Below are 26,364 nucleotides of genomic sequence, written 5' to 3' on the forward strand. Positions count from 1 at the left end.
AAACAGAATCCAACAGCACATTAAAAGGATCATACACCATGATCAAGTGGGATTTATTCCAGGAATGCAAGGATTCTTCAATATACGCAAATCAATCAACATGATACGCCATATTAACAAATTGAAGGAGAAAAACCATATGATCATCTCAATAGACGCAGAAAAAGCTTTTGACAAAATTCAACACCCATTTATGATAAAAACCCTGCAGGAAACAGGCATCGAGGGAACTTTCCTCAACATAATAAAGGCCATATATGACAATCCCACAGCCAACATCATCCTCAATGGTGAAAAACTAAAACCATTTCCACTAAGATCAGGAACAAGACATGGTTGCCCACTCTCACCACTCTTATTCAACATAGTTTTGGAAGTTCTAGCCACAGCAATCAGAGAAGAAAAAGAAATAAAAGGAATCTAAATCGGAAAAGAAGAAGTAAAGCTGTCACTGTTTGCAGATGACATGATACTATACATAGAGAATCCTAAAGATGCTACCAGAAAACTACTAGAGCTAATCAATGAATTTGGTAAAGTAGCAAGATACAAAATTAATGCACAGATATCTCTGGCATTCTTATACACTAATGATGAAAAATCCAAAAGTGAAATTAAGAAAACACTCCCATTTACCACTGCAACAAAAAGAATAAAATATCTAGGAATAAACCTACCTAAGGAGACAAAAGACCTGTATGCAGAAAACTATAACACACTGATGAAAGAAATTGGAGATGATACAAATAGATGGAAAGATATACCATGTTCTTGTATTGGAAGAATCAACATTGTGAAAATGACTCTACTACCCAAAGCAGTCTACAGATTCAATGCAATCCCTATCAAACTACGACTTGTATTTTTCACAGAACTAGAACAAAAAATTTCACAATTTGTATGGAAACACAGAAGACCCCAAATAGCCAAGGCAATCTTGAGAATGAAAAATGGAGCTGGAGGAATCAGGCTCCCTGACTTCAGACTATACTACACAGCTACAGTAATCAAGACAGCATGGTACTGGCACAAAACCAGAAATATAGATCAATGGAACAGGATAGAAAGCCCAGAGATAAACCCACGCACATATGGTCACCTTATCTTTGATAAAGGAGGCAAGAATATAGAGTGGAGAAAAGACAACCTCTTCAATAAGTGGTGCTGATAAAACTGGACAGGTACATGTAAAAGTATGAAATTAGAACACTCCCTAACACCATACACAAAAATAAACTCAAAATGGATTAAAGCCCTAAATGTAAGGCCAGACACTATCAAACTCTTAGAGGAAAACATAGGCAGAACACTCTATGACATAAATCACAGCAAGATCCTTTTTGACCCACCTCCTAGAGAAATGGAAATAAAACCAAAAATAAACAAATGAGACCTAATGAAAGTTAAAAGCTTTTGCACAGCAAAGGAAACCATAAACAAGACCAAAGACAACCCTCAGAATGGGAGAAAATATTTGCAAATGAAGCAACTGACAAAGGATTAACCTCCAAAATTTACAAGCAGCTCATGCAGCTCAATAACAAAAAATCAAACAACCCAATCCAAAAATGGGCTGAAGACCTAAATAGACATTTCTCCAAAGAAGATATACAGATTGCCAACAAACACATGAAACAGTGCTCAACATCATTAATCATTAGAGAAATGCAAATCAAAACTACAATGAGATATCATCTCACACCAGTCAGAATGGCCATCATCAAAAAATCTAGAAACAGTAAATGCTGGAGAGGGTGTGGAGAAAAGGGAACACTGTTGCACTGCTGGTGGGAATGTAAATTGATCCAGCCACTATGGAGAACAGTATGGAGGTTCCTTAAAAAACTACAAATAGAACTACCATACGACCCAGCAATCTCACTACTGGGCATATACCCTGAGAAAACCATAATTCAAAAAGAGTCATGTACCGAATGTTCATTGCAGCTCTATTTACAATAGCCAGGACATGGAAGCAACCTAAGTGTCCATCATTGGATGAATGGATAAAGAAGATGTGACACATATATACAATGGAATATTACTCAGCCATAAAAAGAAACGAAATTGAGTTATTTGTAGTGAGGTGGATGGACCTAGAGTCTGTCCTACAGAGTGAAGTAAGTCAGAAAGAGAAAAACAAATACCGTATGCTAACACATATATATGGAATCTAAGGGAAAAAACGGTCATGAAGAACCTAGGAGTAAGATGGGAATAAAGACGCAGACCTACTAGAGAATGGACTTGAGGATATGGGGAGGGGGAAGGGTAAGCTGTGACAAAGTGAGAGTGGCATGGACATATATACACTACCAAACATAAAATAGCTAGTGGGAAGCAGCCGCATAGCACAGGGAGATCAGCTCGGTGCTTTGTGACCACCTAGAGGGGTGGGATAGGGAGGGTGGGAGGGAGGGAGACGCAAGAAGGAAGAGATATGGGAAATATATGTATATGTATAACTGGTTCACTTTCTTTTAAAGCAGAAACTAACACATCATTGTAAAGCAATTATACTCCAATAAAGTTGTTAAAAAAAGAATTAATACAAGAAGATTTTCTAGAGCTGAAGGACGAACATAAGAGCACAATGAGTGCCCAATACCCTCGGCAAAACACATGGTTACAAAATTTCAGAATAGCAAGAATAAAGAATCTCCCAGAGGACAAAAACCAAACCACACACCAAGGAACAAAAATTAGAATAGCATCAGACTTCTGTATTAGCCATACTGGACAACAGAAGACAGTGAGGAATATCTTTAAAGTTCTGGGAAAACAACATAAGCGCTAAAACTATAAAACTCTTAGAAAAAAGCACAGGACAAAAGCTTCATGACATTGGATTTGGCAATGATTTCTTGGATATAACTCCAAAAGCACAAGCAACAAAAGAAAAAATAAATATAACTACAATAAAATTTAAAACTTCTGTTCATCAAAGGACATATTCAACAGAGTGAAAGGCAACCCATGGAGTGGGAGAAAATATTTACAAATAATGTATCTGATAAGAAGTTAATATCCATAATACATAAAGAACTCCCACAATTCAACAACAACGAAATAAACAACCCAGTTAAAAATGGGCACAGGACTTGAGCTCAATACCATTAATCATAATGGAAATGCAAATCGAAACTACAGTGAGATACTACCCCAAACCCATTAGGATGGTTACTATCAAAAAAAAAACCAGAAAATAATGTAGAGAAATTGGAAAACTTTCACACCATTGGCGGCAATGTAAAAATGGTACAGCTGCTATGGAAAACACTATGGCAGTTCTCTAAAAATTAAAAATAGAATTACCATATCATGATCCAGCAATTCCACTTCTGGGTACATACACAAAAGAATTGAAAGCAAAGTCTCAAAGAGATTATTATATACCCATATTCATAGTAGCATTATTCACAATAGCCAAAAGGTGGAAGCAACCCGAGTGTTCATCCATGGACGAATGGATAAACAAAATGTGGCATGTATATACAACAGAATATTATTCAGTTTTAAGAAAGGAGGAAATTCTGACACATAGTACAACACGGCTGCAACTTGAGGACACCATGCTTAATGAAATAAGCCAGTCACAAAAAGACAAATACTGATGATTCCACTTACATGAGGTACCTACAGTATTCATATTCATAGATACATAAATAGAATGGTGGTTGCCAGGGGTGAGGGAGGGTGTGTGGGACATTAATTGTTTTAATTAACTTTGAATTAAATTAACCCATTGTTTAATGAGTAGAGTTCAGTTTTGCAAGATGAAAAGAGTTCTGGAGATGGATGGTGGTAACGGTTGTTACACAACAATGTGAATGTACTTAATACCACCAAACTTTACACTTAAAAATAGTTAAATTGGTAAATTTTATGTTATGTGTATTACTACAATTTTTTAAAAATGAGATAGAAAATTATTTTCAACCTATAGTCTATATCCACCTAAAGTATTAATCAAGTGTTCGGGTAGAAAATAGTCATGTCTTGACATGCAAGTCTCCAAAAAATTTATGTCCTATGCTCCCACTCTTAGAAAGCTACTGGAAAAGTTACTCCAAAAAACTAAGACAGTAAAACAAGAAAGAGGTTGGGAAGTATTCCAACAAAACTGAAAACTAAACTAAACATGAGAAAAACGGGGACTAGACATTGAACACAGGAAAACAAAAGGAGAAGTTTCCAGGATGGCCGCCATGCAGCAGGTCAGAGCAGGAAAAAGTAGGGCTCTGGGAGAGAGGTCCAGGGTGGGAGCTGCGGGGAGGATGAAATAGAAAGAGAGGATGTGAAGACAGGAAGAGGTGAACAGATAGAATGAAGGAGCACACAGACTGGTGTCTGAGGGAAACTGAAGAACCATCACAGTGAGCGTACTTTGGATGTTAAGCTAGAAGAACTGGAGGCTGATGTCAGAGGGTATTTAAATTAGTGATTTTGAAGATGGTGTAGCTCCTGGCAAGACAAAAAGTTCCAATCTGGGGGTCTGAGAAACTTAAAAAAAAAAACTCCTACCTCCATTCATTCCACAAAGAATTTGTGATTTGCACATGTTCACCATTCTTCTAAGTGGAAATGCTGAGAAGTTTGGGAGAGAAGGATCGAGGGAGCTCTCATCAGATGACCTCATTTTTCTCAGGAAAATAAGAAGTCAGATCATCTCTTAGGTGTGAGGAAGCTAGGGTAGGGTAGGGTCCTTGAGAAATGAAAGGTTCTCGGAACAGGTTCTAGTCGAGAACCTGAGCAAACCAAGCAGAAAGACATACAAGGAGTTGGAAGGCATTGAAGGTACACAAAGACTGAATCAGCACTGGCTGCAAATGGACCCAAAGAGTATTTTGGGTGCAAGGATCTCCCAGGATGACCCAGGATGTGACTGATGCTCAGGTAGGAGTAGCAACAGCTGGTGACTTAATAAATTTCTACCAACTAAAAAATGTTCTAAAATTGCTCATGGACACAAGGACTTATGTTCAAGAATGTTCATGGAAGAACTATATATAGCAGAAAAAGAGGAAACAGCCGAATCCCATCAGTAGGAAAATGCATAAACTGTAGTTGAGTCATGCGAGGGAAGACTATTCCACGGCTAAAATGAATGACCAGTATCAGAAAGGTTAAATATCAAAACTAAAATGTTCAGGGGTGGAGGGCAGAGCAAGTCCAAAAGGACTGATACACTATGAAGTCATTTATGTACTTTATGTAAATTTTAAACACACACATACATATATGGTAAAAGAACAGAAACATGCGTGGGAGTGATACCCACAACTTCAGGGTAGAGGGCAAAGGAGTGGGAGGGCGGGACTTCAGCTCTATAGCTAATGTTTCATTCTTCTAAAAAGTTAACATCTAGGACTTCCCTGGTGGCACAGTGGTTAAGAATCCACCTGCCAATGCAGGGGACACGGGTTCGAGCCCTGGTCCGGGAAGATTCCACATGCCGTGGAGCAACTAAGCCCATGCACCACAACTACTGAGCCTGCGCTCTAGAGCCCGTGAGCCACAACTACTGAAGCCCACATGCCTAGAGCCCGTGCTCTGCAACAAGAGAAGCCACCGCAATGAGAAGCCCACGCACCGCAACGAAGAGTAGCCCCCGCTCACTGCAACTAGAGAAAGCCTGTGTGCAGCAATGAAGACCCAACGCAGCCAAAAATAAATTAATTTTTAAAAAAAGTTAACATCCAAGTAGGATTATACTACAGATGTTAGAAATAGTCATCCTTTTTTTCCAGACCAAACTTTTAATTATTTTATTGAACAGCACATTAAATAATTCTCTAAAACAGGTATCTTAACTGATTTCCCTTTCCCAGATCATTTTATATTTGCAGATTTTAAACTATTTTACCATCTGTTGACCCATTATGAATCAAACGTTATTAATAAAGTTTATGGTAAGTGGCAAATATGATATTTAACAAAACATCATTAAGAAATTCCATTCTTAACATTTTTAAATTGTAATAGAATTCTACTTAGGTTAGAGAGGAGAGATGAAATGGTTGAAAGAACCCTAGACTTAAAGAGTCTGAAGAATCTGGCCTTGATCCCAGCTCTGCCACTGACCTCAAAGCCTTGGATAATCATCAGCCTCTGCAAGGTCCCGTTTCTTCATCTGTGAAATGATTTTGTCTGAGCCAACTCACACTTTCGGGTTCTTGCCAAAGAATCTAACCCGAAGTTCTCTGCTGTGCATTTAAAAGCACTGGATTACAAGCAATAATCTTCCTGGAGGAACGCCTGAAAGACTGAACGTCCACCCATTCCTGGATGTGGTCTTTGGATCCTTTCCAGCCATCAAGGAGCTGTGAACCTGAACTGCATTGTTTTATCCCCCTAGAGAACTTCTTTTATTAAAACGTATTCTGGCATAATCCCATAAACCTTACCAAGCAGGATATTATAGGAAACAGTCAAGAGAGACCTACCATTGTACTTCTTACACAGGAGTTCAGGAAGACAGTCTGTAAGCCACATAGTGTTCCTTTTATGAGAACAAGCTGTGGAAAATTCTCAGGTCTCAGTACCAAGAAAAATTGTGATCCTGAGCATTTATTCTTTTAATCTAATGACCATGTTATTTTTATAAACAAAGTTTCCCTCTCTTTATTTTGGCTGGTATAGCCTGGATCTAGCAACTACAAATGACTTTATGGAAAACAAGGTGCTATCCCACCGGCTTTATGCATCTACTCTTATTTTTCCTTCGCTGCAATATCCTCATCTATTTTTCTATTCAACTGAATTTTATATTTCTATGCAAACTAACTCAAAATTTCTCTACAATAAAGGAGGGTACAAATAAATGAGTTAAACAAACTCGGACTTTCTGTAGGACAAGATGAGATAACTTGTAGCATGCTGAAAATTACAAAATGAGATACAAATGCAAGTTGTTCTCCATTGGTGAGAAAGAAAAATTTATTAGTGGAAGATGAAATTTATGTGCTTTCAGTAAGTGAGATCTTTTTAATATTTTTCAATGTCAAGTCGCTTGAAGACATCCAGATTCCAGTTCTAAGCTCTAGGAAGAGATCTAGTTTGTAGACAACATGGTGAAGCATCCCTAAAACACTATGAATGACTTTGTGACTTACTCTATCATTTCTGCCAGGTTCTGTTTGTTCCTGTCCCATCTTCTTGAACTAAGTGCATGTCCCCTGTAGCCTCATTCCCATGGAGACCCTGAATCAATGGGGAGTCTTGCCTGGAAGCAATGGATTAACAATGCCTCTAGTGGGAGGTAGAACAGGCAGAGGGTGGGTGAGGAAGTACTAAAGGGCATAAATTGGCTTGCTATTATTCATAAGAAAAATATATTCCTAAGAATTCTTTGCACTCAAGAATATATTTTTTCAATGATTATACTCTTGGTGAATATATTCTTACTCTGCCTCTCCCTCATGTCCCCACTCCCTGCCCATCAATCTCCTCTCTCTTGAAGATCAGCAGTCCAGGCTCTGCGGGGTGTTTTTCTCTCTCCCTGTCCAAGTCCGCTCCCATTACAACAGGGCAAACAAAAACTGAAGGTTCCATAAAATGCCAGCATATAAAAATGAAAAGAGGACACCTTAAACATCACCTACATCTTCAAAAAGCTGTTAAAACCATTGTATATGAATTGTTTACATTTTCCAAACAGTGAAAAGAAACAAGCAATTAGGTAGGTCCACTTGCCATTCAGGAAACTGGCTTTAGGTGGATTGGCTTTCTTCCCCAAGAAGTAGCTGTGTGACTAACAGATCACTTATTCTGGTCCTGACTCCAGGAATAACTTCAGCCCTGCGCCCCGCCAGACCAGCTAGGGCCCTGACTCCCATCGATCACCTAATTCTTGTTAGCCTCTTCCCAGCATTTCACGCTGGAGTAATCTGCAAGCATCCTAGGATCACAGTAGAGCCTGTAGGTCCTGAATGTCAACTTGAAATGCCTGCTAACATGGAGAAACCCAATCCTCACAAGTTCCACCACTGAGCCTACCTGTCCTTTTGGAGCAGATCCTTTGGCCCTGGGTCTTCTTGAGACTCTGGATTGCGAGCTCTGACAAGGGACTATGTTTGGTTCACTGTTGTATCTTTATCATCTAGCACAGGATGTGGCACAGAGTAGGTACATAATAAATGTTTGAGGAAAGAGTAAAAGAGTGAACAAATGAACAAACTGGAGCAAAGTTACGGAGGACACTGTTTCTACAACTCCCAGCTCTCCTGTGGGAAACCCTCCATTCAACTTTTTTTTTCTTTTTTTTAACCATTTAATGCTAGGAAAATACTTCATTTCCTTGGAGACACAGGTTGGGTTTTCTTGCGGTTGTTTCTATATTATTTCTGCTCTTGCTTTCCCTTCTGAAAATAAGAACCATATAATAAGTGTTCCTTTTTTCACCTTGGATGTCCAGAAACACAGAGCTAACTCTGAGGTCAAATCATAGCAATTATGTCAGTCAAAGTTATGCCTGTTTTTCCCTAGCCTATGTCTCGTCTTTTGTTTTTACTTTTTATTGACATATAATACCTTTCTTATACATATTTGTTGCAGTCATCTTAAATCCTTTGTGAACAAAGTAAGGAATGAACAAATTAAAAAACTAAATAGGGCTTCCCTGGTGGCGCAGTGGTTGAGAGTCTGCCTGCCGATGCAGGGGACACAGGTTCGTGCCCTGGTCCGGGAAGATCCCACATGCCGTGGAGCGGCTGGGCCCGTGAGCCGTGGCCGCTGAGCCTGCGCGTCCGGAGCCTGTGCTCCGCAACGGGAGAAGCCACAATAGTGAGAGGCCCGTGGACCGCAAAAAAAAAACACAAAAAACAAAAAACTAAATAACCAAATAAGCAAGCAAACCGTAACTCAGAAAGTATATATACACACACACACACACACACACACACACACTTCTTTTTTTTTTTTTTTGGCTGCATTGGGTCTTTGTTGCTGAACATGGGCTTTCTCCAGTTGCAGCAAGAGGGGACTACTCTTCATTGCGGTGCACGGGCTTCTCATTGCAGTGGCTTCTCTTGTTGCGGAGCATGGGCTCTAGGCTCTCAGGCTTCTGTAGTTGTGGCACGGGGGCTTAGTAGTTGTGGCTCGCGGGCTCTAGAGCGCAGGCTCAGTAGTTGTGGCACACGGGCTTGCTCCACGACATGTGGGATCTTCCTGGACCAGGGATCGAACCCATGTCCCCTGCACTGGCATTCTTAACCACTGTGCCACCAGGGAAATCCCAGAAAGTATATTTAACAAGGATGCTTTTTTCTTTTTTTTCCGCAAAACAACTGAAATTTTACTCATGGTACAAAAGTATTTAATAAGCACCACATTGGTACAGAAAAACACACAGCCTACAGCTAGCTCATTCTTTAAAACCAGAACAGCCAAGTGAAAAGTCAGTAGAGGTTCTTATTTTTACTTGAAAAATAAAAACAACAACAAAAAAACAACTAAGGTACACATTGGGAATTGAACTACTATAGTTTTTCTTTCTAGAGATGTGACATCCATGTTTTCTGGTCAGTAATGTTCTATCAAACATTGTAGTAAACGACTGTACTAAATCCAAGCAGACAGATGACCAGTAAAGCTGTTTGTTATCTCCTACTGAGCTAGACCAGTGGAACACTATCTTGGTAGGATTATTTTGACAGCAAGAAGGAAGTGCTGAGCCCCTACCCCAACAGAAAACCTAAGGAGCTGTTTTACACAGAAAGCGTTTTAAGCAAACCTGCACAAACACTAACGTGCTCTAAGAAAAGGAAACCTTTTAGACTACTTCCAGCACACATTCATTGGTGCCCAGTAAAATAGGAACACCAACACAGAAAGCATTTTTGCTTTCATAGCATCAACAGCTAAAAAGCACACAGCATATAATACTTTGATCTTGAAGTGAGTAATTATGGAAGTTCCAAGATTATATCCACTAGGTTAGCCTGAGTATTCATCTATAAAAATATGTTTTCAAAAACACGTAAACAAGAGTTATAGAAACAATGGGACTACATCGGGACCAGTAGAAGACAGTGAAGTGATACAAGGATTGTACATGTAAGACTAGGAATTGATTTTCACAAGTACCTTTTAGGTAAAGGACAACTCTCTAAATTGATTCCAACAGCCAAGACTAGCTGTGATAGTAGGAGTTTTAGAAATCTCGGAATAGGCAGCTAGCTTGAGTTAAACCCTAGATAAACACTCCCAGTCAAAAAGCCCACTGAGGCTGCAGGACTGAAACTCTGACCCATATAAAAAGCTGTGAGTGCACAAAAAGCCTGGTGGGACATGCAAGGCCTGTTGGCCCAAGAGAGTTGGTGATGGTGGGTTCTTCCAACGTGGACACACCAACATGTATGCTGGGGCAGTGCCCCCTGGGTGGAATACTGGATTTGGGCTTGACACAGGAGCCAGACTCAGAAGCTCCTAAGAGAGATGTCTACTCAGGGAGGAGTACTAGGGTTACTGAGGACAAGAACGTGTCCCAGGAAGGTCAGGTAATTTTCTTCTGACCCATCAATACTTAACATTAACGAAGAGTTGCAGAACAGAGTCTGTCATTCCGAAATGTATTCTTCCGACATCATTAGCCAAGCCTCTCCCAGTCTACTGGGCTGGTGATGTCTAGAAAGATCCCATTACCCGGAGGTGGGACCTAGGGCCGCAGATGTTCTGTCATAATACTTTGATCTTGAAGTGAGTAATCATGGAAGTTCCAAGATTATATCCACTAGGTTAGCCTGAGTATTCATCTATAAAAATGTTTTCAAAAAAACGTAAACAAGAGTTATAGAAACAATGGGACTACATTGGGACCAGTAGAAGACAGTGAAGTGATACAAGGATTGTACATGTAAGACTAGGAATTGATTTTCACAAGTACCTTTTAGGTAAAGGACAACTCTCTAAATTGATTCCAACAGTCAAGACTAGCTGTGATAGTAGGAGTCATAGTCATAGTCTAGCTGTCACAGAAGATGATGTGCACAATGAAGTCATCACTAAACCGCTGCTTAAGTCCAGTCCCCAGCCTTCTTTTTCTGCTCGACAGTCCAGAAACATTTCTTTGAAAGCCAGAAAATCTGTAAACGTGAGCAGCACGTCGAAAATGTCACCGGCCACTTCATCTTTATGGTGCTGTAGAGTTGTAGTGAAAGCCGCCATGTTAAATCCAGGAATCCGCTCCAACAGCTGTTCTATATACTTTTCAACCAAAGAAATATATTCATTAAAAATAGGTGTGTAGGTGAGCTTATTCTCTTCTGTGTCTTCAAACTCCTAGTAGTACTTGTCCATTAAATTCTTCTGTAATAACTGGAACTCATCATCCATGATAATGTCCTCTTAATATCCAACCACAGCATCAAATTCTGCATCAGAGGCGGAAGAGATGGACTGCGCGAAGCTCTCTTCCTCTAGGGCGTCCATCGCCGCCGCCGCTTCCACAGCGCACGGGGGAGTGGGCCCGCTGGCCTTCTACCCGGACCGAGGGCCGGGCGCAGCCTCCGCTCTGCTCCGCAGAGCCCCAACTTTCATCGGGAAGGCCTCGCAACCGAGGCCTCAGGCGCCTCACAGCCCAGCTGGGTAGCGCCTGCGCACGACGCCCCAGCCTCAGGCTCCCGGGCTGCTGCCACGCGTGGCCGGGCCTCCAAGCCCTGCCACGCCTCCGACAAGGATGCTTTTTAATACACACACAAATAAAAATAAAAATAATTTTGAAATTCAGGTGTTCCCGAGTCACGGGGTATTTTTTAAAAGTTACAATTTCCTCTTTGATATCTCCATTTGAACTGTTCCCCTTCCTTCCACTTTTTTTTTCAAATAAATTCATTTATTTTATTTTTTTATTTTTGGCTGTGTTGGGTCTTCGCTTCTGTGCACAGGCTTTCTCTAGTTGCGGCGAGTGGGGGCTACTCTTCGTTGCAGTGCTCGGGCTTCTCATTGCAGTGGCTTCTCATTGCGGAGCATGGGCTCTAGGCGCCCGGGCTTCAGTAGTTGCGGCACGCAGGCTCAGTAGTTGTGGCTCACAGGCTTAGTTGCTCCGCGGCATGTGGGATCTTCCCAGACCAGGGATCAAACCCATGTCCCCTGCATTGGCAGGCGGATTCTCAACCACTGCGCCACCAGGGAAGCCCCTCCTTCCACTTTTGACAAGATTTTTTTTCTCCCCAAATGGCCAGAATCCTTGGCCACAAAAAAACTGAATTGCCCTCAAATGTCTTCCTAGACGTATTTTAAGGTAAAATGCCTATTTCTATTTATAATGATTTTTTCTCTTGGATTTTTAAGGCTTCAGAGGAGTTGTGGTCCCAAACTATTCTGGAGGAAAGAAGGGATGGAGAAGTTGGGGGAATTCTATTAAATTTACAAAGTTGAACTAGTCCTATGGAGCTGTGGCCAAAATGGTTGCATAGTCACTGGCAAAATTCTGAAATGACTGAAACGTTTGGGAAAATACGTACAGGATCTCACTGTGATTATAACAGTATTTTTGTCAAGTGTTTCAAGTAACATAACTGTACATGCGTTTTTACACATTTCTGTTGGGTAGCATTTCCCCACTGATGAAAGATTTGTTGTCTTCAAAATTCCAAACACTGGTATCTCCAAGATATTTAAAATAAATATTTCCAAATTTGAAACGTTTGTGAGCAAATACAACAGCCAGAAATATGTTGCCTGTTAAAATTTGTTTCTGAAATGTATTATTTATTTAGAAAAATATTTGCCAATTTTAGTGGCAGCTGCAGAAATGTTTTCACACTCAGAAATTAATTTGCTATTAAAAATGGGAAAAGGAAGAGTGATTTGCTTTTCCCATTTGGCCTGCGCTACTACAACCAACCCAAATTACACACGTCTTCATCAACAGATGCACCAGCTGCTGCTTGGCCAGGTACCCATTCTTTCTCTTTAACTGTGTTCTTACAGAGGAAATTAACAAAATTAACCTTTTTCAGATAAGGGTCCATTCTGTCTTATAATGACCAAGTCCCACTACAGCCCTCAATCACACATATATGATTGCTAAGTTTCTTGCTTAACTTAGAAGTTTTCTGACCAAATTTTATTCTACTACTCAAGCTTAAGTTAAATATTATACAAACATGAACTAAATTCATGTAGAGTTGAGCGTTCTACATGAGACCATATTAATTCATCCATTTAACAAATATCCACTGAGTGCTTACTACTTGCCAGGCACTGTATCAGTTACTAAGGATGTAAAGATGAGTAAGTGGGAAAGGTTTTCCAGAGACAGGAACAGTGTGCTCAGGATGCATAACTGACAGCAGTCACTAATTGCCTAGGAGAATCTAAAAAAGCAAGGCTTGTCCTAACAGGCTTAATGGAAAAGGAGCAGTTTTTACCTTCCCACCCTCAAGATTTTCCTGGTAAAGCAGGTAGGACCTGGCAAGTGTAGACTGGTGGATGAGGAAGCTGACCAGGACAAGTGAATCTAGTCAAATTACGTATCATTAATAAGTGCAAAAATAAGTTTGTTCCTCCAATCCACCACCACAACAGAGCCAAGGGTTAAGAAATGGATTAAATGGAAGAAAATATTTGCAAAATAATGCAATCAACAAGGGATTAATCTCCAAAATATACAAACAACTCATACAACTCAACAACAAAAAAAAAACCCAATAGAAAAATGGGCAGAAGACCTAAATAGACATTTCTCCAAAGAAGACATACAGACGGCCAAAAAACACATGAAAAGATGCTCAACATCGTTAATTATTAGAGAAATGCAAATCAAAATCACAATGAGGTATCATCTCACACCGGTCAGAATGGTCATCATCAAAAAGTCTACAAACGATAAATGCTGGAGAGGGTGTGGAGAAAAGGGAACCCTCTTGCACTGTTGGTGGGAATGTAAATTGGTACAGCCACTATGGAGAACAGTACGGAGGTTCCTTAAGAAACTAAAAATAGAGCTACCATGTGACCCAGCAATCCCACTACTGGGCATATATCTGGAGGAAATCATAATTTGAAAAGATACACGCACCCCAATGTTCACTGCAGCACTATTTACAATAGCCAAGACATGGAAGCAACCTAAATGTCCATCGACAGAAGAATGGATAAAGAATACGTGATACAATGTAACATTACTCAGCCATAAAAAAAGAATGAAATAATGCCATTTGCAGCAATACAGATTGACCTAGTCATTATCATACTAAATGAAGTAAATCAGACAAACATCAAGTGATATCACTGATATGTGGAGTCAAAAAAAAATGATACAAATGAATTTATTTCCAAAACAGAAACAGACTCACAGATTTAGAAAACAAATTTATGGTTACCAAAGGGGAAAGTTGGCGGGGAGTAACAGATTAGGAGGTTGGGATTAACATATACACACTACTATATATAAAATAGATAACAACAAGCACTTACGTACAGCACAGGGAAATCTACTCAGTATTCTGTAATAACCTATATGGGAAAATAATCTGAAAAAGAACAGATATACGTATATGTATAACTGAATCACTTTGCTGTACACCTGGAACTAACACAACATTGTAAATCAACTATACTCCAATATAAAGTAGAAGTTAAGAAAGTAAAAAATAAAAAGAATGTGGTTATAATTACAAAGAAAACAAGAAATGGATTCAAGTATTTTTAGGGGGTGAAAGAAATCTTTGAAATCTAAATTATGTATACTGGATAAAAAGTCAAACTATAGTTCAAATTTATTTTCTACAAAATGGAATATACAATTCATTTACTTTTACGAGGGTTTTTTGGTACTATAAATGTGTATTAAAGTAACTTTTTAATGTTACAGAAAACTAAAAAATGATAAAAATCTATCCACAGCCCCACCATCCAAATACCACCACTCCAAATAGTTTGGTGAATTTTTAGACTACTTTTATCTCTAACATAGGTTTTTTATTTTGTTTTTATAGTGTTGTAATTATACCACAAAATTTTTCTTGATTCTGCTAAATATTAAGCATCAGTATTTCCATGTTATTAGTCTCCATAAACATCGTTTTAATGCCTACATTGTATTTTTTAAATAAACTTATTTATTTTTGGCTGTGTTGGGTCTTTGTTGCTGCACGCGGCTTTCTCTACTTGCAGTGAGCAGGGGCTACTCTTCTCTGCAGCGCGCAGGCTCCTCATTGCGGTGGCTTCTCGTTGCAGAGCACGGGCTCTAGGAACAAGCGTTTCAGTAGTTGTGGCACGCAGGCTCAGTAGTTGTGGCTCATAGGCTCTAGAGCGGAGGCTCAGTAGTTGTGGCACACAGGCTCAGTAGTTGTGGCTCATAGGCTCTAGAGCGGAGGCTCAGTAGTTGTGGCACACAGGCTTAGTTGCTCCACGGTACGTGGGTTCTTCCCAGACCAGGGCTCGAACCCATGTTCCCTGCACTGGCAGGTGGATTCTTAACCACTGCACCATCAGGGAAGTCCCACCTACATTGTTTTTGTTTTTGTTTTGTTTTGTTTTGCGCTGTGAGCAGGATATGATACATTGTATTTTGATGGTACATAAAAATTTGAATCAGAAAAGAACAGCAAGGATTAATCTCCTAAAACTTCTCAAGACCAGGGGAAAAAAAATGTTCTCTTATTGTTTAGCCTTCATTCATTTATTATTAGCCAGTAGTTTACCCAGAACATATTAATGTATAGCTTGTATGCTTCTGGCACTAAGCTGGGTGGTTAGCAAGATAATCAATCCTCGGAAAAATGATCTCCAAGACAAGAGGGATACATAATCCCTCACCTTATTGGATTCCTGGCCATTGTTACCACTGTGCTTCAGCTCTGTTCTGTGCAGATTAAATCAAATAATTAAGTGAGTTATGCTATGAGACTAATTTCCAGGATAGGAATGGTGAATGGGCCGCAATAACAAGGACCCAGGCTCACCTGAGCTAGAACAGAGGCAAGTCTGACCTCAAGATCCCTGCCCATGGTGAGAGAAGGACCAACACACATGAGTGCTGGATGGCTATCAAGTAAAGGACAATGCTTCCCATGCAGGCTTAGAATACCCTAGCTGCACTAAATCTAATCTGGGAAGCTGAACGGTCTTTGAGGAGGCAATGCCACATTGCAGAATTATTCCTAGACTAGTGGTTTACAGACCTGAGTTCTGGTTCTCATTCTGGCCCAAGCACAGGGAATGCATTTAACATATCTGAACCATAATTTTCCCCATCCATAACATAAGGGTGGATCTAGACATTCTCTAAGAGCCCTTCCAGCTAAATAAATCTGTGATTTTATTAGGCTATAAAAAGCAGGACTCACAGTCCACAGAAGTACCAAACCCAGCCATCTTACCACTTTTAAAGCATTATTTCAAACAACAAGAATGAAGAAAACACAGTTCCTTGCTGCTCTAGAAGTTACATACCTTCCAGTTCAATTACTGAGCTATTTTGAGTTGTGATCAATGCTCAGCCTGGCTGGCAATGCCGACAAGGCCAGGGCTGGGGTTTGAGCCTCTGGATCGTCCGGGAGGACAATCTGCTGGGTTCTCGAATGTGGCCACAAGATCCACACCTTCCCCATGGACCCACAGAGTGGGTGTGATGGATACAAATCTGCTTTTCTAATGCAAATGTTCAAGTATCACCTTGATGACTGAAGGTCACACTCTCATTACATGACATTCTCTGACAGTATGGAAACTAGAGAATAAATTCTCTTTATTATTGAAAAATTATTTTCAATTTTTCTCAAAATGGTTATTATTTCCATGTTATTAGGGTTAACTTTATAAATTCTTTAATAATTAGAGACTAATCCACACCATTTAAAAAACACAAAATTAATAAGACTACTACCCTGATAAGTATAAGATAGTCTGTCAAACAATTTAGATACATATTTACACAATATAAAATTGACACAAATACATCCAGTAAGTAAACAAACTTTGCACTTAATAATTGCCTTTGCGCCTAAAAATCACACAATGTACTCTTAAACTCACTCCTATTCTACCTACCTCTTGAAATCAAAGTCTATCACTTGAAAAGAAAAAAAGGAACAAAATGTCATATAATAAACAAGTGGGCAACAGAGCATGCATTCCACCCTGCCTTACAGGAATTACAGTCTGTTAGTCTTATCAAAAAAATCATTACTCATCTGAAGATGATAAAGCCAAAAAGAAAAAAAAAAGTACCACATGGACACAGGGTGGGAATGGAAGGGTGGGACGAATTGGGAGCTTAGGATTGACATATATACACTACCACGTGTAAAATAGATAGCTAGTGGGAACATGCTTATAAAGCACTGGAAGCTCAGCTCGGTGCTCTGTGATAACCTAGATGGGTGGGATGGGGCGGGGGGGAGGTCAAAGAGGGAGGGGATATAGGTATACATATAGCTGATTCACTTCACTGTACAGCAGAAACTAACCCAACATTGTAAAGCAATTTTACTGCAATTAAAAAAATAAAAGAAAATAAAATTTTTAAAAAGTACCATCAGCTCTCAATGACCCAAGCACACATATTTCTTATGTTGCATTAGTCAGAGTCCCCTTGCTCAACCAAGGACATTAAACAGAGGTGATAAGTTTGTGTGTCTGCCTGTATGTACACCTTTGCAGGTAATGAGTCCACCCAACAGTACATTCGGAATCTTTTTCGAGACAGAGCCAGTGCGGGTGTTAAAGCTACTTTCACCCTGTGAAATGGCGTCATTATCTGTCCGTGCTAGTACACATGGGGTTGTAGGGCTCAGTCACTAGAAAGTAGTAAGATCCCATGTTGATGGCGGGGAGGGGAGGCGGGTGGCCAAGTACAATTAAGAAAATAGCATCCATTCAACTTGCTTATTCTCAGAACATCTTCCCTCAGCTTCAATTAAGTGTTCAGTAAATGCAAGCTGAATATCTTGAATGAACACGCAGCCAACTGCATACTGAACACATATCTAACGGAGCTACCTCCACGACTCACAGCTCAACATAGTCAAAGTAGAACAGGTGACTTCACTTCTGGCCATGAAGGAATTACAGTATCCACAGTCAACCTTCTTCTAGGAAAAAAAAATTATTTTTAACAGGAAGCATTTTAAGAGTACAACAGGCAGTGTGGGAGGGTCACCCTTCTGAGAGGGAAACAAGCGAGGTGCGCCCCAGGATTGTCCGTGCTTTCTACCTGGAGACAACGCGCAGACCTCAGCGCTTCGAGGGGAACGCCAGATAGAACAGGGCAACCTCGCAGAGATCAGAATTCACAAAGGCTGAGATGGCCAAAGCAGAGAAGGAAGCAGGGCTGGGCAGAGGATGAGATGAGATGAGCTGCAAAGCGGGCTCCTGAACAGCCTCTCCCAACCCCACAGTGGGCTCAGGAGGCGAAATGGCCCTTCAGAGCTGTCCTGACTTGGTGTAGACGGTCCTCACACTTCCACTTCATCAGTCACTAGAGGTGGGGCCCCTGCAGCCCCACCCGCCCCTGTGAAGGGGCGTAACACCGGGAGAGGTGGCTTGCTGCCGCCGGGGCGATCCCGGAAAGGCTGGCAGCCCTCCCAGAGGCTGGGAGACCTGGGCTGAGTCCTTAAGGTCATCAGTCTAGTGATCTTACTTCCCTGCTTAAAACACTTCAGAGGCTCCTCATCAACTGCACAGCATTCCAGGCTCTTCAAGATCTGGCACCTTCCTCCTTCTCTATCCCCATCTCCTGACCCAGGCTACGAACATGGCAAATGAATCCAAGCTCTCTTTAATGTCCCATGTTGTCTCTCACTTTTCTGTCTTTGCACATGGTGCTTCTCCTACCCAAGCTCCGGGGGAATGAGAAGGTCTGCCTTGTGCTCCCTATACACCCCATACCTCAAACTCAGCACAAATATTCCAACTGTCAGGTCCCTGTGTCTGAGACCCCATCTGATCCGTGAGCTTCTGGAGAGTACCACCTCCTTCTTTGTAGCCACAGCACCAAACACCAAGTCTGATGCAAAGTAGGACACTAAACAAATGTGCAAGGAGTCAATGGAGGGATGAATGGATAGAACCATCAAGCATCCTCACCAGGTACCTCCTACTGAAACTGTGCTGAGAGTCACTTCTCCCTTCTCCCCACAAGGCTGCTGTACCCCCATGTTCTCTCATCTTAGAAATTTTACCTGCATTGTGGTCTATGACAGGGCCTATTTTCTCCTTTTTAATTTACCCTCAATATTCCGTCCTGTCTGATATGGTCTAGGAGCGGGAAGATGCTCACACACTTCTCTTCTGGCCCCAACAACCCGGCCGTGGCCCTTCTCTAAACTTTGAGCTTCATGGCTGTTGTTTTTTTTTTTTTTAACATCTTTATTGGAGTATAATTGCTTTACAATGGTGTGTTAGTTTCTGCTTTATAACAAAGTGAATCAGTTATACATATACATATATCCCCATATCTCCTCACTCTTGCATCTCCCTCCCACCCTCCCTATCCCACCGCTCTAGGTGGTCACAAAGCACTGACTGATCTCCCTATGCTATGTGGCTGCTTCCCACTAGCTACCTATTTTACATTTGGTAGTGTATATATGTCCGTGCCACTCTCTCACTTCATCCCAGCTTACCCTTCCCCCTTCCCGTATCCTCAAGTCCATTCCCTAGTAGGTCTGCGTCTTTATTCCCATCTGCCCCTAGGTTCTTCTGACCATTTTTTTTTCTTTTTTTTCTTAGATTCCATATATATGTGTTAGCATGCGGTATTTGTTTTTCTCCTTCTGACTTACTTCACTCTGTATGACAGGCTCTAGGTTTCACGGCTGTTTTTCATCTCCTGGACCAGGGGACCCACCCCTCATCCACTAGGTCATCCACCACCACCCAATGCCCCTTCACAAAATTCTCTTCCTGATGCCACAATACACTTTTTCGCTTCAAAACAATTCACTAGCTTCTGCATTTTAAGCAACAAAAACAGTGCTACATTTATATTTCATCACAGAAAACATCAGGCTCTGGTCTAGGACAACTTTTCCCAAATTCAAAATATTCAATACCTCTGTAGGGAAGGGATAGTTATCATCTAATATAAATTCCTTTTTTCTTTTTTTGTTGCATGTTCAACCTTTATTAACTGTCACTTCTTTATATCTAGAGTACAATGAAGCTTGCACTTATAATAATATAAAAGGACTATGAGGCTTTGCAATGTCCTAAAAGATTATGAAACTCAAAGAAAATTTCAGTTGTAGTCAAGATGTTTATAATGTTAATAGTCTAAGTCTCTGAAAATGAGCAATCTAAGTATATTGGGTCCAGTTATGGCAGAAAACAGATAAAGTAGAAGATACAGATCTATATCCAAGAAGACCCACTCTAGACAAATTATATTAGCGCAAGTTTCAACTATGTTGATAAGTGCTATATATATATCCTAGAACGGCAGCAAACTATAGCTAATGCCTGACACACCTAAAGCTAAAAGGTTCCAACAATGAAAACATGCCTTTCCCATCTCAGTCCCCAGAAGGTACAAGTGAAAAATAAAACAGACAAACACAATCGATTTAAGGAACAAATAAGAATATAAATACATACAAAAGCTAAGTAACCAGCCCTTGAATAATTTAAAGTTGATTATAATCTCTCCTATATCATATCTGCTCAAATATATTCTGCCCTTTTCTGTGTTTACTGAAACTGAATTTGGTTATACATAGATTATTATTATAAAATACAATAAAATCTCCACAAAAAGCAAGCCTCATTCCAAATATCAAAGGCCAAAAACTGCTCACAAAGATTCACGTACAAATGAAACTCATGGAATGCAGCTAATTCCTGAGGCTTGACTCATAAGACTAAACATGGTTGAAAGGACAAGATCACAAGGAATATCTGCCCACAGTCAGTACAAAGTGTGCCTGTCCAAAACAACATTTACTCACTGCATTCGATTCAGTTTAAAAAAAAAATAGAAGGCTATATAAAAGAAATTATAATGAATGGGGATTGTGTTAAAAAATAACAACTGTTTCTTCTTTCTAACCTTTCTGCTGTAATAATAGAGTGAAGAAGCACATGTTTGATCTTAAATTTTAAAATATAAAAGAATAAAAGAGAACTGAAGCATATTTAACCAATAAATGATACCTAGTTCATGATAAAATAGAGTGCTTACTATGCATTAAGCATTTTACATAATACACTAAGTATTTATATATATTTCATTTAAGCACCGTAAAACATCTCTGACAGGGACACTAGAAATATTACCAATATTGGGGGAGTGAGGTGCCTTATCCAAGTGGCTCAGCCAATGAACCGAGTCTCAGAGTCACATCTGTCTCACTCTTGAGTCCACATGCGCAACCCCTGTTTCATATAATCCCAAATTATGACAGTCAGGAGAAGAAAACTTTTCAAGTAATTATATAATTCACTCTTTTAATAACATCAACATTTGTTTTTAATCAACAGTGATGGAAATTCCTTGACCCACTAAATATAATATCTGGAGTACGATTTAAGTTTTCTTTGGTGACTTAGAATCACCATTATTAATTACTGTACTTGGCTCTAACTACAACCATGTATGGCACTTTACCTAGCTCCTCACGAAATTCATCCTAAGGAGTACATCATTCAAGATGACATTTTTCAGGATGCAAAAAGAACTACCTCTTCTCACGCTAGCTCTGCCGCGTACCCTTGCCATGACCACAAGCAGTCACCTGATGCTCTCTGAGCTTCCAATTCTTCTGCTGTAACATAGGGGCCCAGGGCCCTGCCTACCTCACAGTTTGTTAGAAGGCTCTAATGAAATAATTAATATAAACATGATCAAGAAACTATAAACTGCAGCAGGACTGTAGGCTTTATTATCTCCCTTCAGTGAAATGCTTGGATTTTAAACTCTTCCTCTCAGATACTACTTTAAAAAGCAATGAAATTCATATATGGCTAACAGTTTCCACAGTTCGACAGTAGTTTGTCTGGCTAGCCACTCAGAAGTACATTACAGCTTCCAATGAGGAACATCAGCAATTGTGCTTTTGTTCTAATGGCTTCTGCAAGCCCACAGCACTAAGGCTTGAGAAGCTTGTGTTTCCTCGAGTGGTGTGAATACGTAGTACCTTAACCACTGGACATGTGCACAAAACGCAACAACAGGCTCCCTGATGTGGCAGATTAATTCAGACTTTGAGAGAGTAATTAATTCCGACTTTTTGCATTTCTTTAAGGAAATTAATCTGTGTTATATCTCCGATGCAAAGAATCAAATTATTCGTCTATAGCAACATCCCACAAAGTAACTGAAGACCAGAAACAACCATGTGAACAGTTTCATAGGTAATTAGAAGATGTAAAAGGTTTCCTCTAAAAAAAAACCAAGTTCTGACACATATGAACAGATAATTCACCTAAGAGGAAAATACTAAACAAACATATGTAAAAATGTTCACCTTCCCTGGTAGCCAAAGAAAATATATGCTACACTATATACACAGTAACCATTTGGGAAATTAATATGGTGGTATGTAGCTTGAAACATAAAAATGCTCAATAGTCCCACTCCTGGGAATTTATCCCAAGAAGCAATTAATTAGACATATACAGATAAGTAGACATATACATTCTCAATTAACATTGGAATGCTTTGCAAAATCTGATACATCAACCTGGAAAAAAAAAAAGTTTTTAATCAAAACAAAACCAATCATTTAAAAGTCTATGGAAAATACTAAACAAGAATATACTAAGTAAGATAAACAGAATATAATGTTTATGTTCGATAGGAATGTCAATATATAAATACATATTCATGTGGGCAAAGACTGAAAAGGTAAAGTGCAAAAATGAAAATTGTTGTTAGTGATGTAACTTATGGAATTCTCATTCAAAACATTTAAGCAAAAAAAAAAAAAAAACATTTAAGGATTATTGCTACCTCATCTTCTAAATGAAAAATATGTAACTCATGCCATTTCTTGAAAAACCACGTAAAATCAACTTCTGCCAAAACACTTCCACCAACTGAAATAAAATACCTAAAATTTAGGTTATTATCTATAAAATAAGAAATAAGCAGAAAAGAAAATATTCCCTTAAGACTGTGATTTGTGGTTAATAAGAATAATAATAGTAAACCTACGTCTTCCCAGTGCCCCTACGATGTTTATCACTGGTTGGTACTACAAACCTAAGAATCCCCACGATAACCTTTACCAGTTTGTTGAATTCCGCTGCAGTGCTTTTGCAGACTAACTGAAGAACTTAATCTTGTGGTATTTGTAAAATACGTTATCTGTGGTGTACTGAAGGGAAAACACAAGTATTTTTGTCTACTCTTGCCTATTTATCTGAACACATTTAAATCTCCTCCTTTGTCTCAGTCCTTGTTAGATGAACTTTGGAAGCCCCTTGATTTCTCTGGGGAGTTACATATTATCACTCTCTCTTTTCTCTCTGCACACAATTAACAGCCTATGTCAAATTGGCTTCTCCACCCTCCCAGCTTCCTTTCTAGGATACACTAACCCCCTGGGGAGGCTTTCTTGGAAGAAATGAAAGACAACAGACTATTTATGGCAACTGTCAGAATTCAGGGGATGAAGACCCTTTGTGGGCTCTGCCAGATCTCCCCACAGATTTGTGGGCTGCATCTCTGGGGTCTGCCTGTCTCCTTCCTCTGCCCACAGTCAGCATTCCCTGGGGTTGACTCCAGCAGGTGGCCTCTCAAATAGAGGAGTTCATTTTTAGACATGTTGGGTCTCCTTTCTCTGCCTGGTGGGGAAGACATATTTGCAACAAGAAAACGATTTTAAAATTAACCTTCTGATAAAACTTGCATGAAGGAAGGCTTCTCAGTATCTTTTATCATTGAGACAACTTAACCTTACCGCAGTTTTTCCCATCATTGTCTTCTTAGTTCATGAGGCAATATGACTCTTTAAATTCCTTAGCACCTTTCAGGTACAGAACAGACTTCTCCTATGTACATTCCTTCCCTTGATAGACGGTAAGATCATTCTTTTCCCAATTTTATTATTCCTATATAAGCAAAGACCCAAAGGTTGTCTTGGAAGGCTCTCAAACACTCCAGCCTGAAGGGACTTCCTTTCTTCCTGGATGTAACAGAATCCTCCATGCCCTGTGACCCTTAGCTATAGAGAAAAGGCACGCTTTTTTCCCCCTTAGGTTTATTATCCCAGAATGCAAGGGTTCAGTTACAATCTGCATATTACCATCTTCACATCCATGAATTCCTTCTGTCCCTAATGTAAAAGAAGAAGATTCCTCAAGGATCTGGGTTCTTTCATATGGTTAAAAGAACCAACAACATGTACTGAGAGCATGAAGCAAACCGCATTATTTAATGGATTGGGTCAGATATTTAGGGTTATGCCTAAAATTTGATTGCTGCTTTTAAAAAAAAAAGCTTCAGCAGCAGAAAATGAAATGCCTGAAATCTAGGAAGAATGGATGTCAGCAAATCATTATCTTGATTCCTGTGTGGCCCCAAATATAAGCTATATATTAACCAACTTGTCTAGACAACCAACCAATCCCCACAACCTCACCGCCCTCCACCCCAAGGTAAGGGTGTATACTGTCCCCACAGCAGGCCTGTTGCTGGGGTTTTAGGCCCAATCCAGTGATGTGGATGTATCAGGCTCAGACCAATGAGATCTAGACATGCCGGCCCGGCGGGGCACAGAGTCACATTCAAGCTCCCACCTGTGCCATTTCACGTTCACCCACCCACTCACCACCTATGTGGTACCAATTCAAACGGTCCAGCCTGTAAAATACAGAAAGCCACACCTTGAGACAGACAGCCACAAGTGGCATGGTCAAGGAAACACAGGAAAAAAGAGGGAAACTCAGAATAATAAAGCAAATGAATACATACACAGAAAAACATAGACACATTCATTCTGAAATATAAAATGTGCCTCTTTGATCCCAAACACTTAGTGGCTTTTAAAAACACCATGATCAGCTAGAAAATGAGAGCCGTGACACTTTACACCAGTGTAGGTCTTCCAAAGCATTCTGCAATTCTATTTCAATCGCAATATTAAAACATGGAGATGGTTCTTCTTTCTATTTCCTTAACCTCTATTAAGGCAAAATATGAATGTAGGTAACCAAGTCAACTGCCATGCAGCAGGAAAAATGGAAACTCTCAGAAACCTCCTGTTTGTACAAATTGTTCCCCAAAACCTTCCTGCCAAACTTTTGACCTATTGTTTCTAAACTTACCAGTCCTTGGCAATGAGTGGTAATAAACTTAAAAAGTGAAGTTTTGGTCATGAATCATAGTTCCTATTTTGACTAACATTCTAAGTTATATACTTCCCACTTTTTTCTTCAAGTTGCACGGGCCTGCTATTTTTATATATGAAAACAGCCATAAAGTGCCTTTTTTCTCTCCCTGAGGGCTTCCCATAATGTATTTATAGGACTGGAAGTTTTCCAAACCCAAACATAATTTACTGTGCCATTTTCAATGACTGACAATTTTGGTTTTGTTTTTCTCTTATCCTAAGGGAGAATCAATTGTCCAACAAACTGATGTATCCTTCATCCTTTTTTCCTTAGAGACCAATGGTCAAAATTGACTTTGGTCTCAATTGGTCTATTTCTGGCTCTGAGTGGATGTTAATCCTCAAAAACAGGTTTGTTGGACTAAGTAACAAACTGGGCATCCAAGGGCAGTGGTTCTGACTCCTTCTGTCTTTTCACTTACTCACTGGGAGTCCTTGAACAAGTCTCTGTATTATCTTAGTTTCTCTGAACATAAGATGATTACCAAAGCAGTCAAAAGGAACAACTAGAGAGAAGCCCACACACTGCAACAAAAGATCCCGCATGCCGCAACTACGACCCAATGCAGCCAAAAATAAATAAATAAATAAAATTGTTTTAAAGCGGGGGTGGGGGTGGGGTGGCTGCTGGAACCACCCCAGAGATTTGAATGCGGTCAGGCCTTGATCTATATCAAGTCCTTAGGAGCTCAGGGTCTACCCAAGAGGTATCCACACTGGGAGAATTTGGAGGTAGAGGCCCCTATGTGTGAATCACCTTATGAAGTCCCACCGGAGAGAAGGAAGAAAGATTACTCAAAAACTGAGACACTTTAGCTTTCTAAGGTCAATCTACAGCAAATTCCTGTGATCAGCTCAGGAAAAAGGTAGGGCCCTCAGGTCCATCACAGTTTAAACCAGAATCACTGGGACGACCCCAGTCCACAGACCTCCCTAGAGCACAACAAAGTTAAACAGAGGGATCTTCTAAGATACACCCCTTGCAACAGGCACTTTGGCCAGAGATCCTCTTCCATCCTGAAGTTTCTGGCATGGTCTGGGGGCTTCGGGACCCTGGAGAGGGCATCGGCCAGCTCTTCCACCT

The 26,364-nt window shown here is 40.1% G+C and overlaps 1 protein-coding gene and 1 pseudogene across 9 annotated transcripts in view; both read right to left on the bottom strand.

The window, feature by feature from the left end:
- Window positions 1-26,364, bottom strand: part of SYNE2 (spectrin repeat containing nuclear envelope protein 2) — a 331,802-nt gene that overhangs the window by 285,920 nt on the left and 19,518 nt on the right. The gene's annotated exons all lie outside the window — the stretch shown is intronic.
- LOC132419521 (ADP-ribosylation factor-like protein 2-binding protein pseudogene) lies at window positions 10,492-11,456 on the bottom strand (annotated as a pseudogene).

This window comes from Delphinus delphis, chromosome 2 (genome assembly GCF_949987515.2).
Source record: "Delphinus delphis chromosome 2, mDelDel1.2, whole genome shotgun sequence".
Taxonomy (NCBI): Eukaryota; Metazoa; Chordata; class Mammalia; order Artiodactyla; family Delphinidae; genus Delphinus; species Delphinus delphis.